The 15,240-nt window shown below is 34.8% G+C and overlaps 1 pseudogene across 1 annotated transcript in view; it reads left to right on the forward strand.

Annotated features, from left to right (window-relative positions):
* The window catches only part of LOC143240682 (IQ motif and SEC7 domain-containing protein 1-like), a 72,124-nt pseudogene that overhangs the window by 31,238 nt on the left and 25,646 nt on the right, over positions 1-15,240 (forward strand). Inside the window, exon 2 of the transcript XR_013021878.1 lies at positions 13,715-13,924. The product of XR_013021878.1 is annotated as an IQ motif and SEC7 domain-containing protein 1-like (transcript). The remainder of the gene's footprint in view (positions 1-13,714; positions 13,925-15,240) is intronic.

A 15,240-nucleotide genomic window follows, 5' to 3' on the forward strand; every position in this document is an offset into this window, starting at 1 on the left:
AAGGAACACTATATTTTAAGGGAATACACGTCTCACTTGAGAAATCTCCAGTGTTGTAATAATTTTTCGTTTATTGTATAGTTTGGTTTCTTGAACAATTTGTTTTATTGCAACACCTCTAATGGATTACCTCGCTCACGTCATTTATTCATTGGCGCTGTGTGTTTGTGAATTTGTCGACGAACTTCTACAGTTTCGATGCTAGCAGGGCAAAGGATAACTTCTACCCTTGTTTACTCAAGATATCGAGGGGGCTTAAACACCATCGAAACGTCATTCAGGTGTTGTAGGACATATTAGTGGGTTTACATTAAAATTTGTATCCCTGGCCATCTCGGGATCGCTAGTTTTGAAACCGTTACTGCCACTTACAAGTATGCACTGATAAAGATCCAGACATCCAAAACTATGTACTGAGAAATGGAGATAACATATTTAAATCGTCTATATTGCAATAGTTTCCTCTATGGGTTTTGCCTTGAGAGGAGTCATCGTAATTTTGCGGACTGCCTCTGACCTCCTTGTAGTAATTAAATTAATATTAGTCCGAACTTATCCACCACGCACAAAGGGAGAGGGAAAGGTCAAATGTACCTGACCCTTTCAGGTTTACAAAGATCTAATAAAGCTCGGCACAGACAAGAAAAGCTAGTGGGAAATGGCCTCTCACACGTGCAACGAACTATTGTAATACTCATGCTGTGCTCGCATAATCTAATAACGGGTTTTCTTGGCTACCAGACCGAACTATATCGGAAAACTAACTTGGGCTTTACCTATGACATTCAATAATTAAACCAACAGTCAGGGTGTATCTGATTTTTCAGGTCGCTCGACCCAAACAACGATCAAAGGAAGGAAGGGTCCATGTTTCGAAAGCGCTCGGGTTATAGTATTTTTACCGTTTTATATTACGGTTTGTTTTCGGGTACGGACCACCTTTGCTGTAGTTTTAGAAGTAACTGGGGATAATGGAGTAACTTGATCCGTACAATGATACCTTATGAATCATGAAAGGGGTGGGATTTTACCTCGTAGGGAAGCGCCGCTATTTTATACTAGTGAGTCTAAATATTGCTACATGTAGTAATGTTTTATAGAAAGACCGGATAGTCAAATAATTGTTGTCATTAGTAAATACTTAAATGTACTAAAACCTTCAATACTAATGAAAATGGTAACAACAAACACGTCTGGTGGTTCTTTTCGATGCAGGTTAACAAATGACGATTTTGAACCTCATCACGTCGTTATATGTTGCCACATCAGATCACACTGACGATCGTGCAGTTGATGACAATCCTGCACAAGGCTGTTTCCTTTGTAAGGTTGTCACGTCCGAAGCACGCCACTCATCCATTCTTTTGTTATTCATTCCATCTGTTACACGAGGACAAGTTCCCAGCGCCAGTTTCGACATTTTGACTGCACATAAGTCCAAAAGGAGCTGTGTTCGTGACTTGACAAGTGTGGTGTCGTTGGTATGGAGTAGCATGAATGTGAAGACCTGTTTCATTCGTCAGCTCTTCAGCTGCTTGAGTGATGCGACTGTTGATCGTGAGATGACTGAAAGCCTTTTCTCGATGAAAAACAGTAACTTGTCAGACTCGTTTCAGACAGAGGTCCTCTCTGGTTATATTGAGTACTGTTGTCTGGGGTTTATCGCTAATTTTTCCTACCACAAACATTTATGTTCGTAGATTCTCACCTGTTACAAGACACCTTGTTCTGTTTACCACTTCTATGGTATGACTTGTTGAAGGTGTCCTTAGGTATAGGTCTGGTTTCTAAAAATGATTCATATTCATTTGTCTCCTAATGCCACTATATACAAAAGATATTCTATTATTGGGTATTCAGATCTTTGATATGTTACCTGCCTTTCCCAAAAGCGATCAGTTTCTAGTGGCATGACTACCTACCTACGTAATTATAAACAGTAGCAAATTATTCTGGTATATTCCTTTTTCAATGTGACTTTGCATCGGCTGTTGTGGTCACCTGATTGGTTGATTTGGCGTATTCAAATTTGTTTAACATAACGTTCTTAAACTTGTATTGCTAAAGAATTCTATAATTTAAAGTTAACAAACCTAAGATAAATGAGAAAAATCTATTTTAGCGCCACCATTTTAGTAAGTGTAGCTTCACTTAATCATTTTCTATATGACTATTTTATTGTACTTTAAATATATTTTTTATTATATAGATGTGTATATATTACTCAGATTTGTTTTTAGTCTCATAATTTACTTACAATATTCTGAATGAATCATTTCCACTTTGTTAATTTCTTCTTTAAGATAGGTAATTTTTATAAAGGTTTTTTTTACTAAATAAATTATTTTCTGGATTAACAGTTCAAAATAATATTTTTGTTAACTAATATGAAGTGGTTACCTAAATACATTAGTAAAGTATTCCATAAGTTAATGAAGGCGACTTTTATAAACAAAGTGATAAAATGACATAATATTGCAAATCGGTGCATAAGGAAATTAAAACCTGTTTATAATGAGTCGTTGATTCATCATCCAGTTGCCCTTATTATTCTATGATATTTTCGGTCATAAGTAGTTAGTTATTATTTTACTCACAAGATGGCAGTAAAATAATTGAAACATTAAATATCAGCTGGGGTTCGTTCATGAGGTAGCATCCATGTTGAACTAGTCCCTAACTTGTCACAAAGGCCTACAGGTGATTTGAGTATAATAATTCTGACGTTTTGATCATTTCTTTTTATTCCCAATGTTCTAAATGTACTGAGAATCTGTAACTAAAATACCACCTTTTAACGATTGTGAGGATTAATTAAAAAGTTTTATATGCTTTGTTTCTGGCGCAGAAATGTAAGAATTTCTTACATATTAATCTGATTTTTGCATCAGAGTTTTGCTGTAGGGTGCCTGAATCGGCCAAGTTCTCAGTGTTGTATGTGTCTGTGTGTAATATACACTGTCAAACGAATCACAACGATGAACAGCATTTGTGTATGTGTGATCGTTACGGACAGAAATATTTCAACTGGTACAAGAAAAAAAAATGTTCCCCGCCGATACAGCGGTAAGTCTACGGATTTACAATGTTAAAATCATGGGTTCGATCCCCTCGGTGGACTCAGATAACCCGATGTGGCTTTGCTATAAGAAGACGCAAACACTTAGTTTCAACACATTGCCTCCAATTTCGAGATTTGGAAAGATTGTTTTATAGTATCCTTAGATATTTATTTTCCTTTTAAGATGACTAAAAAGTCGTTGAAGGATTGTTTCAACTGTTTAATTTTAATAACATTAAATCTGATTTTTGTTAGTATTCCAGGAACGATTTCAAAATTTAATGACGTATGTTTGTATTAGCTGTACTGATCAAAACTTAAGAGATACAGCCTTTGTATAACAACACGTTACAGAGTATCAGCGAGGCTGGATGGACAAAGTTCAGACCACTAATGTAAGCGTTAAATGTCACATTCCATCTGCTAATAGAATATATGTATCTAATTAAAAGTTATTTTGTCCAAAGATTTAACGGGGGTAATGCAACATCTATCAACCCCCCTCTTTATAAATTAATTCGCCCTGTGGTAGAGCTCTGCATTTCGGATATGACGAGCCGGGTTCAAGTCCATGCGATACCACAAAATATTCTCCTTAATTTAAGCTGTGGGTGCATTATAAGAGTGATGATTAGTCCTTTGGCGTGGATGATATGAGGTGCAAAGCGCTGGTTACAGATTTTCCTTTGCATTGGAATTAGGAAGGACAGCAGATAATAGTATAGTAGTAGTCATGCAGTCAATACATCATTTAAATACATTTCTTTGTTATTTTAAAATATTTCCATTTAAGGCCATTTCCTGGCGTCATCTGCTTACAGTAGCCACGTAATTTAGTAGCTCTCTCTCTCTCTTGTTGTTTGTGTGTGTGTGTGTGTGTGTGTGAAATGCTAAGTATATTAATAATTACTACATAAGGGCCTGAATAACCCAAATTTACTCGGGCCCCAATCAAGACAATGTCTATGAATTTTTGCACCATCAGTTCCTTCACTAAAGTCTAGCTCATAGGTGGCATATTTTTATTTTATATATATTTAATTAATGTTTTTACTTATTAGATAATTTTATCTTAATGATCTAATATATAAATTAATCGAGGAGAGGTGCTTAGAATAGTCTCCATCATATATACAGTATCTGTCGAGTTCTCATAACAGTTCACTTTTTTTCCAATTTTTATTAAAATATTTTATTGTACTGTGTAGGAGTCTATCTGCTATTGTTAGTGCGTTTGAATATTTATGCATAAACATTGAAGATATAGTTCTAGGTACTTTATATGCTGTCGCAAGTAGTGTATTATGTAATGACTGTAGTTTGGTTTCCAATTGTTCTTTCCTTACATTAATCCATGCGGGAGCTGTATAGTCTATTACAGGTCTTGTATATGTTTTGTATATTTTGATGATGTTATCAGGTGTTGCTCCACTGTTTTCACCTATTAGACTCTTAGCACAGTTTATTCTTCGCCAAATTTTAGTTTTTTATATTATTTACATGGTTTGTCCAAGTAGGTTTAGAATCGTACGTTAATCTGAGAAATTTTGTTGCAGTCTGGAGAAGTGTTCCATTCATTTAAATCTGTGGTTGTGCTTTATGATGTTTCATTGACTTTGAAAATATCACTAGTTGGGTTTTTGCTGTGTTTATTTTGATTTTATATTTTTGGCAGTATTCACATATACTGTTTAATTGCTGGTGTTGGGGCACTTTACCAGATTGTTTCATCATCAGCCAACTGTGAGTATCCATGATTTGGATCTTCAAGTGGCATAATATTCACATACATGATGAAGAGGACTAACCACCCCTCCTTGAGGGAAGCCGACTTCTGGAGTAAAGAACTCCGAAAACGTTCCCTCTACGTTTACTCTACATTGTTTGTTTTCCAAAAAAGTTAGAAAGCCAGCGAATAATTCCACGCGGTAGTCCCATTTAATTCATACGGAACCGGAGACCATTGTGCCGTACAGTGTCGAATGTCTTCTCAATGTTGAGGAAACAAGCGACAGTACGTTCTTCTTTATTAAAGCTATTTATTATTGTTTCAGTTAACCTAACTAAATGATCTGTCGTTTGTCTAAATTTTCTGAATCCGTTTTGTTCTTCTGGTAATTTTGATGTTGTCTCAAAACATGTAGAGAGCCCTGTTACTTATTATTCTTTCAAGAATTTTACCTACACAGCTGGTCAGGCTGATTGGTCGACAGCTGTTTGGTTTATTGGCTGGCTTACCTTCTTTATGGAACATTAGTTAGTATATTGGCTTGCTTCCAAGAAACTGGGATGTATCCAGAATAAAATGATAAAGATTGCTAATAAATGGTTAAATAATTTCGGAATGCCTTTTTTGATGAGAACTGTTTGTATGTCGTCATTTCCTGGTGATTTGTTCTTTGAGTGTTTGACTGCTTGTTTAAGTTCTGATAGTGTTTTTTTGTTTGTTTGTAAGCAGTAAATTATTATATTCATTTGTGTTATTGGTGTTGATATTGACTGGGAAATATGGTTTGTATAATTCTGGGTTAATTGCTACACGATTGTTTACTGTATTGTAAAAATAGTTCATTTCTGGGTTGTTGTGTATTTTGAAAGTGTTCTGTAGTTGTTGTCTGAAGACTTCTGCTTTTCATTGTTGGTGTGTACTAAGGTGTTTATTATGGTCTAGAGTTGGGTATTTTTTGTTGTGGCGTCATTGATGAGTCTTTTTAGATGTGATCAAAACTTTGTTTTTGAATTTCACGCAAAGCTACACTAGGGCTAGCCGTCTCTAATTTAGCAGTGTAAGACTAGGGGGAAGGCAGCTAGTCATCACCACCCACCGCCAACTTTTGGGCTACTCTTTTGAAACTGGTCTATTTGTCAAATAACGTTGTGCGTAATGTTTGCCTTATTATTAGTTTCAAATCCTCAACGATCTGATGATCAGTTACCTTATCACAAGAGTTGAAATTTAGATAGGCTTACATTATATATACAAAGTTATCTTTAGTGAAACAATTGTCTGTCCGTGATGAAACCGAACCAATATTACATCAGTGCGCTCGAGAAATATAAACATTAATGTAAAACGACTGCTGATCCAGACGAGCAGTTAAAAACTGTTCTTAAGGAACTACAACCCTGAGACGAAATTTGTCGAGATTTCTTTTAAAATCGTTTGATTGGGGCTTAGGTTAAAGACACCGCTAGGGTATCGCTTGGCAAACAGTCCGTGTCGTGAAAGGTCAGCGTCTCACGCCCAAAGTGTAGAGGCAGACAGTTGTTCGTTAAATCTGTCTTACTCAGAGTATGTATCATTATGTGAAAGTATATTTTTCAATTCCTCATATTTTACTGTCTGACCCACTTCATCTTACATTTACAGTGAAGGTTTTTATTTCGCGTGCAGGAGTCTGTTTTATGTTGCTTTACATATCGCATAATTCAAGTTTTGGATACCATACCGTTTCCAAATAATTTTTCCAACGTTATATACCCTTTCTTTTCTCTTTTTTAATCCGCTCATGAATGGCATAATTTAAAGGGGGAGTACGTTTTATGTTCACTGTTAAGTCACTAGGTTTGGCTCTTACTAGTAAAGGCAGTGTACTGAAGTGATCATGCCTTTTAAAGAACCCACGTGTTTCTTAGGACCTACTCTAGTGGCTCGTCTTTTTTTCGTTTTTTTTAAACGTCTGGCTGTGGCGCCGAAATACCTGTTTTGTAAAAGTTTCAATTTGTTGTTGTTGTTGTTGATTACTTTTGCTTTGTTAAGCCGTGTGTTCTGTGCTTGTCGTTAAATACATGAAATATTAAGTTTGTAATTTGATTTAAAATAACCTAACGTTCTTTAAATTGTGCTAAAATGTCGGTTTTAGAAGTCGATATGGGAAGGGAAAAGTTCACGTTCGAACTATACAACTCCTAGAAACTGAAATTACTATATAGATCAGAATGATGTATAGCATGTATTAAAGGTTGTAGTAAAAAATGACTCGAAATTTAGAGTAGAATCGTGAATGATGACTCGAGGCTGGAATCAAACAGGATAAAACTTAAATCTAGTAACTCTGCCATCATTGTGTTAATTTGTTACCCCAAGGTGTAGTTCACGCCAACCATCTGCTGCGACTTGCGTCAGTGGCACGAGCAAGGCTCGTGCTGTCTTGCTTTTCCCAGTTTTCACTCTTAGGTTGGGGTGGCATTCTCTGTGTATTGAATTTAGGAAGCCTTTGTAAACACAATTGAATAACACTGTACATGTAAAACGGTGCATGTTATTATCGGCATTGTTCGTGCATAGAACTCAGTCGACGGTAAATCACACCTGGTCTGCCGTGATAGGTCTGATTTTGTGAACCAACTGGACAATGATTGGACGAATGAAGAGCGTGTCTGAATATCTGCGTTGGTTGGATGACGGGTTTAGCAGATGAAGGAGTTGACTGACAGACTATGTATGTGTGTGTAACTTTGGAACAGTTAAGAACAGTAATGGGTGTTGGTGACAAGTAGCCATCATAATGTATATTTGTTTTAAAACGAACAATAAATCGGAAATGGAAAATTAGTACTTTTTAGTAGCGATGTGTTAATACGAACGATACATTTGTTAAAATACAATGTTGTTCTGCGTATCGGGCTTTATTTGTAGGTAAGTGTTATTTTATACCGTAAACTGAACATCTAATCATAATATATTATGATCAAAAGTTATGCTTGATACAGCGTAGAATCTAATTTCCTATCAACAGTATTACTGGTAATTAACGAGAGATATTTTTTATAATATCGAGTAATTAATTTCTCGTGTATTGTTGTACAGATAGTGTTGGTGTACTTGAATATCGAACGTATACTTCTAGCTGCAATGTTATTTTAGAGAACAAAATCAACTCCGTATTTTATTATACGTTTCAACGACCTCTTAATTTCTTTTGAAGATGGCGTTTAGTTTTTAATTGCCTCTTCGTTAGGATAAAATCTTTCCAAGTCAATAAACCGCATGAGTCGTTCTATCAGCCAATAATATAATGGTGTGTTAGTGACACTTTTAATGTTTTTGTGTCCACTAGATTCGCTAGTGTACTACAAAAGTTCAAAGTTTTCGTATCGAATTATCTCTTCAATACATTTAAAATTATATTACAATTCGAAATTTTTGTTGAGTAAAACCATTTGATCGGCAGGACTGTAAAACCAGTGATTAAATATATTTCCTGTAGGGTTTATGTGATTATAGTACCAATTGGACTGTTTTATTAGGTTAATCGCGTAGATTTTTGTATGTCTTTGAACCCGTTGAAGGTACAGGAAATGTGTATCTTAATAAAATAATACAATTGCCATATGTTTTGTTCATTCGAATAAACGGATGCTGTCAGTTTCATCACTCACAAACACGTGGTTTTCACCGAGTGTGAGAAAGGAACAAGAAAATCTGGAAGTTATAAGTCAGTAGAAAGAAGCTTTTTATTTTAGGAACAGAACATGATTGTGGTTATGTAGACGCACAGACCATTATTGTTCTAGTTGTGCGCAGAACACTATTGTAATTTAAACAAGCGAAAGTAAGAGTTTATTAATGAATTCAGTTGAAAGAATTACACGATGTTGGCAAACTGTAAACTCTCTGAGAACAGTTGAGAATTTAAACAGGCTAGCCTTCAAGAGGGTTTATCGAACAGTAATATTTTTTCTCTCCCATCTTTTGTGTGTTTTGTATATAAACTATAAACGTTCTTGTGGTAGTGACAGAAATATCTTCCTAATGTTCTTCTAGTTCTACAGATTACAATGGCGTAGTTACCTTTTATAAACCTGTTTTTACTCTCTACAATACTAGAGACTCGTAGCTCTGGGCGGCTTGATTTATTGTTTTCGAACAGTTATTGCATTGCTTGGTGTCTCTTAAACTAATCAATTTATTGAAAATAAATAAAAAAAATAAAATAAAAAAATTATTTTCGATTATTTCAATAGTCGATTAACCTAAATTCAGATTATCGATTTTCACGTAAGTAATTAATGAAAATTTTGGTTAATTATTATTTTACGATTATTCAACCTATTGCCACCAAACTTAAAGGGGGCACTGACTGGAAGCACTAGCCGCCAACCGTTTTTTTGTCTCGTTTTATAAATGAAATACTTTTTTCCTGTTTTTATATTAACAGTTTATTTACATTTTAACAAGTTGTATTTTTCTTACTTTGTCTTATTTTCGTAATTTCGAATCCCCGTGCTACCAAACATACTCGTCCTTTCAACCTTTGGAGCGTTGTTATGTGACGGTCAATTCCACTATTCGTTGGTAAGAAAGAGTTGGCAGTGGGTGTTGTTGACTGGTAGCCTTTCCCGAAATTCAAAACAAATCATACCTCCATCTATTTAAAGTAGCGCCAAAACATTGGTGTTTGAACTTTTTTTTTTTTTTTATGGATTGTCTAAGTTGCATCTTGGCAATGAAACTGTTAGAAAGAAATAACAAAAAATAAACACACACACAAACTCGAGTATTGCAGTAATCCGCTAGGTGTATCTACAAAGTTGTGTTGTGGTTATATACCTGAAAGGAAGCCGACGAATGGAGTCATCTGTTTTATCCACACATCACTGTCCACTAGTGAGTTGTCTTTCAGTCAGTTGACCTTCAAATGACGTCACACAAGAGACGCTCAATCCTCCTGTTCCTTCTGTCTTGACGTCTGTAAAACGTGCGTATTCGATGAATCAAGAGAACATTTATGTGAGGTACAGTACAATAGGACATATGAACTTGAAAAATAAGAAACAAAATATATTTGTTACTCTTAATTTAGGTTTCATTCACTATTTAAACAGAACTCTTTCAGGAACACTGCCAAAGTACATCGAGTATATTCAGTGCATAAAAGTTGGTTTCGACAAATATAGTGCACATGCTACGTGCTATGCCGTTTCTCGAGGTTTTCTAGTTTATACTAAAACCCCAGGTCCTTTTGATTTCACGTTTTTACCTTCGTATCATGGTTAAGTACTTCTCTAAAATAACTGCGTCTTCAGCTTAGTGTGTGATATGATATCAGTACTTTATTTCTCTAAATCAGTCGTTTTATTTCGTCCTAACTGCCCTTGTTATGAGTTATAATTATCAGAAATTTCAAGCGAGGTACGAAATGCTTTATACATACGTGTGTGTATATTATCCGGATGATCTATATTGTATGAGTTTGGATGTGTGTATATATATATCTTCATAGAATTGTACCATAGGCACTGACGTTCTGGGTAGTAACAGCAGGTAACGGTTATAAAAGCCTATTGTTATGGAAACCTTGTCGCAACCCTTGACTGTTGTAGTTTTTAGTACTATTTAGAGTCCTGTTCGAGTAAATGGAAGTAAAATCATATATTTATTTACAGAGGAACTAAAACTTAAGCTAGTAATCAGTATAGCTGATTAAATACACTTCCGTTTATACATACAAGAATGCATTGTTTCGTCAGTTAGGTACTCTCAATCTTTTCGGTCGTAATCCCAAAAGTATCTCACGAGACTTGGCGAGCTTAACAGATTTAGGCTGTTCCAAAATAAACATGTTAAGCTAAGAATTCGAAGCACTTTCCATAATAAAATTATAAAATAAGAAATTCGATACAGTGAACAGAGTACTCAGTACTGTTATCGAAAGTGACGGTAACTACTATAACCTTACGAAACACAATAAAAAAAACAACTAACAATTACACACTGTTTTTTCAATTCCCTCTTTAGAGGAGGGTGACATCTATGGGAGATTTGTGATGACACATGTTACAGTTTAAACTGTCGAGTTAGTGGCAGTAACATGTATATAGTACAAAAATAACAGGATATTAAAAATGTAGCTGACATTCCCATCAAAACTTCGTTAAATAATACAAAGGAAACAACACACTAAACATACTGTTGAGTATGTAACACTACCACGCTATTTAACTTCTAACATTCAATAAGTAAAAGGAAGCAAAAGTTAAAGCAGTTTTTTGTTTTCCTGGAATCTTGGCGCGCCATGTTTGAAACAGCTGTTAATTCCTTTATACCCTAAATGTAACCATCATTAAAACTTAGTTTTATACGAGTTTTTACGCGTTAAAAGTAGAACTGCAATATTTACAAAATAAAGCTGCTAACTTCAAATTACAAAATTAATAAGTTGAATGGTAATTAAAATACGATACCAAATTTGGGATTAACGTCCCACGATGATTCCAGCATCTCTTACCATGCTTTTCCTGTTTTAACTCGTTAATTCAGGTGTTTTTTGTTGTTGTTTTTTTAATAGACGGGAGTTGGTTTTAGGTTTTGGACAAACTAGTGGTAACACCCTTTACTTATTCATGTACGCCAGCTCTAATTATTACTGAAACATATACATTTCAGTTCTATAATTTCGGTGTTTTTTTTTTTGTGTCTTTCCTTCCTATTTGAAAATTAATACAAAACAAAATTCAAAGTACAATTACTACGTCGACCAGCCGTCGTGACTTTATCTTTTATGGAATTTCATCAGCGTTTGTAAGACAACTTTTGCTTTCTGTTTCTCATCGAATCATGTGGGCATACTGTAGGAGATCGCCCTTAGTGTAGGCTGTATACTTGATCCGGGACCCAATTAACAACTTTACACACGTGTATCAAGACAATCACTAATGGCCGACCATCTGGGAATATTTAACTTAGTTCATAAGTATTGCACCTTCTAAAGAGTGTGTGTGTATATATACGGTTTTGAAAAATATATTAAAAGTTATTATGCTTAGAATCGGCCAGTGTTAGCTTACTGATGAGACTTCTGTAAGTCGTGTAATATTCACAGTTCTCATAGCTGTATAAAAATTAAACAGAAATACATCATTTTAGCTTCAAAAGGTACAAAAAAACGTATCACTCGCGTGACGACTTTAAGTTGAATGTACATAACGTATCTGTTAATGGTGAAGAAATCCAAACGCGCTTTTTCTGTGTGTTTTTTTTTTGTCAATTTTGTCTTTTTGTTTTCTTTACTAAAACTTTGTCAGAAAAATGGCGTTCATGTTCAACTAACTAAGTTTGTATGCATTTAACCACTGGATAACGTGCTAATCGCCAGACCTGTAGGAACTAATTTTAATCAGATAAAATAAATCAAAAGGGGGGGGGTAGATTTTAAAACTCCATAACTAAGCCTAAGGTACCTTCACTTCCGATTCTTTGTTCAGGAGGAAATTAATATCTCGCAATGAAAGTTGTATATTGAAACATCAACTCGGGTTTTTTGTTTTGTTACGAGTGAGGCCGAAGAAGTTGTATTTATACCGGTCACTGCTAGCGAGATCAACATATTGCACTATATTGATCAACGTATATACAGACACACAAGTACCAATTAATTTTGTTAATTTTACCCACACACATAACAACCAATAACTCATTGGACGTAATTATAGGCCATGATAAATTACTGTTAACAGATCCAGGAATATACTTAACTCCTTTTAATTTTTCCTGTGCTGATACTTACGTATCCAGTTTTAAATCATACAGCCTTTGTGAATTTGTTTGTCCACGAACTCCACCCACGGTTTTGAAGTTAGAGAACAAATTTAGCGGGCGGACTCTAGAAAGCCGTAAGGCTTCGTCCTTGTCTGTATGGCGTAGGCCTCTTACGAAAGAAGGCGCAAACGCGCTTGGAAGGTCATTCAGATGTAATAGGTATCCAGGAGTAGGTTTCCGGACCCGTTGATCCAGAATGTTGTGTATTTTATTTTCTTGGTACCCACTGGGATCTCAGTGTGCCATGTTTGAAACAACTGTTAAATTCCTACATGCGCCAAGTTTTTCCATGATTTCCTCTATCGCAATACAATAGTTGCGGTTAAATAGGATTTTTCTTTTAAAATATCGTTTACGTATCTTAAAGCTTGAAAACTAAGGTTCAATTAGTAAATTGAAAGAAGTTGCTTAAAAGTTCGTGGCGTCTAAACGATATAAAGCCAGTTTATTTAATAATAATAATAATAAAAAAAAAAGCCATGAGCTTAAGAAAGTGGGAAAAAAAATGCCATCAGAATTACGATGAACAAACCGTGAAAATAATTTTACACGTATCTGATACCACGCACATCGCTTGTTTGTTCCGTGTGGCTTCCCAACGTAATTGGTGTAAGACTTAAACAATAACTTGGCGGCAGATTTACTGTGTGCAATTATTTATTGGCGTGTTTTAATAACATGTTTATTTTTTTCCTCGTCTCGTTATATAATCAGCTTTAACGAGTGTACTTTATATTCACGAATCAATTGTGATGTTATTAAATATGTAATATTTACCTCCTCGCCCTCTGAATGATCGCCTAAGAAATTTTTATGATCTTGGAGAGAACTGAAACCAACATGGGATGTATGTATTGTAAAATTACCTTATCAGACCGTGTAAGGCTTGTGCGTAATATTTTCCTGTTTCCACTCATGTATGAAATGTTTTATTTCCTGAAGTAAATTCTTGTGATAAATGATTGCGTAACAAAAATATTTTTAAGCATAAAAAATTGAAAGTTGATTTTGTCAGGTACTTTAAATAGTAAACGTTTGAAGAAAAAAAGAAAAGCTAAGCCCAAAGAATAAGTGATTTCTGAAATTTATTTATTTAAATATTGTTGTTTCAGTCATGGACAGAAACATGGCGACAGACCACCGTATGCAACTGGTTCTCCTCTGAAGCAGCTCAGATCATATTCTGTCGATACTCAAAGCAGTTCTCAATCTTCGCGTAACCTACGACAGAGGGCGTTTAGTGGGAATGTTGGGGCAAAGAAAACTTCAGTAAGACGAGTTGATGATGAAGCACTGAAGAGAAGTCGTTCCCATAGCAACCAGTGAGTTATCGTTATTATTTTATTTGTCATTTTGAGAACAATGTTTCATACTTGTCAAACGGATTCTCCAGGCTGGATACGAGACCAATAGTATTACAGAATTTTGTCGTTTCCAAAGGAAATTTCATTCGTTCAATTTGTGAAAAACATAAAATGTTTATCAGTTAAAGCCGTCAATTGTAAAACGTGATAACAAAATTATTGAATACACTATTTTTGATCGATTTTTCTTCTGTCTGTCTGCATTATTGTTTTCAGTTTATCCTGAAACTCTAACCTGGAGATAATGTTCGGACAAGATATATATAAACAGAACTTTCAGTGTATTAGAAACATGAAGAAAACATAAAAATGTTCATGATTATATCTGAAAATACACAAATTTATAACTGTTTTTAATTTTCTTAGATATTGAAATTTTTTTCCACTATCATAAATTCTTGCATTTTGAACATACCTTAGATGGAGCCAACAAATTATTGTGTTGACATTAGCCCAGGTCTATTAAACTATGTAACTATTTAATGATTTTTATTTTTATTTAGCTCGTTGGATAGCTCTGGGCTGATTGCTTGTCTTCCTGTATTTGCTTGTTTAATATATATTTATTTACCCCAGCGGTTAAGACACTCAACTCGTAATCTGAGGGTCGAGGGTTCGAATCCCTGTTGCACCAAACATACACACTCTTTCAGTTGTGAGGACGTTATTATGTGACAGGCAATCCCACTATTCGTTGGTAAAATAGCAGCACAAGAGTTAGCAGTGGGTGGTGATGACTAGCTGTCCTCCCTCTGGTCTTACACTGCTAAATTAGGGACAGATAGCACAGATAGCCCTCGTGTAGCTTTGCGCGAAATTCAAAACAAACGGATATTTATTTTAATGGAAAAAAAAATTAAGTACTTTTATTTAAATAATTTTCAATGATACCTCATTTATGTATGGAGTTGTGATATTTTGATACAATTAGAACTGGTTTTAAATACAGTGTGATAGTTTTACTTATTTGTCATGTCAAGGTATCTTGTTTTCTAAAACAGTCGTGCATCATATGAATCTAAAGTCTTCCGGTAATGAAAAAGTATATTCGAAAATAAATGTTGTTGTTGTTTTTTAATTCATATTGTACTTTTACTTTTATTGAAACTTAGAATATTGTATTTCCAATAATGCACCTCAAGTATTTAGCAGCAGATTCTTTGTTCTTTTCTTCATTACGATTGTTCATATTGCAAGGAGGGTAGGTTAGTTAATTTGTTTTGACCTCTATTGTACTAAAAAGTATCTTCTCACAAAACCTGAAACTTTTTGTG

This window comes from Tachypleus tridentatus, chromosome 13, assembly GCF_004210375.1.
Source record: "Tachypleus tridentatus isolate NWPU-2018 chromosome 13, ASM421037v1, whole genome shotgun sequence".
In the NCBI taxonomy this organism is placed as follows: Eukaryota; Metazoa; Arthropoda; class Merostomata; order Xiphosura; family Limulidae; genus Tachypleus; species Tachypleus tridentatus.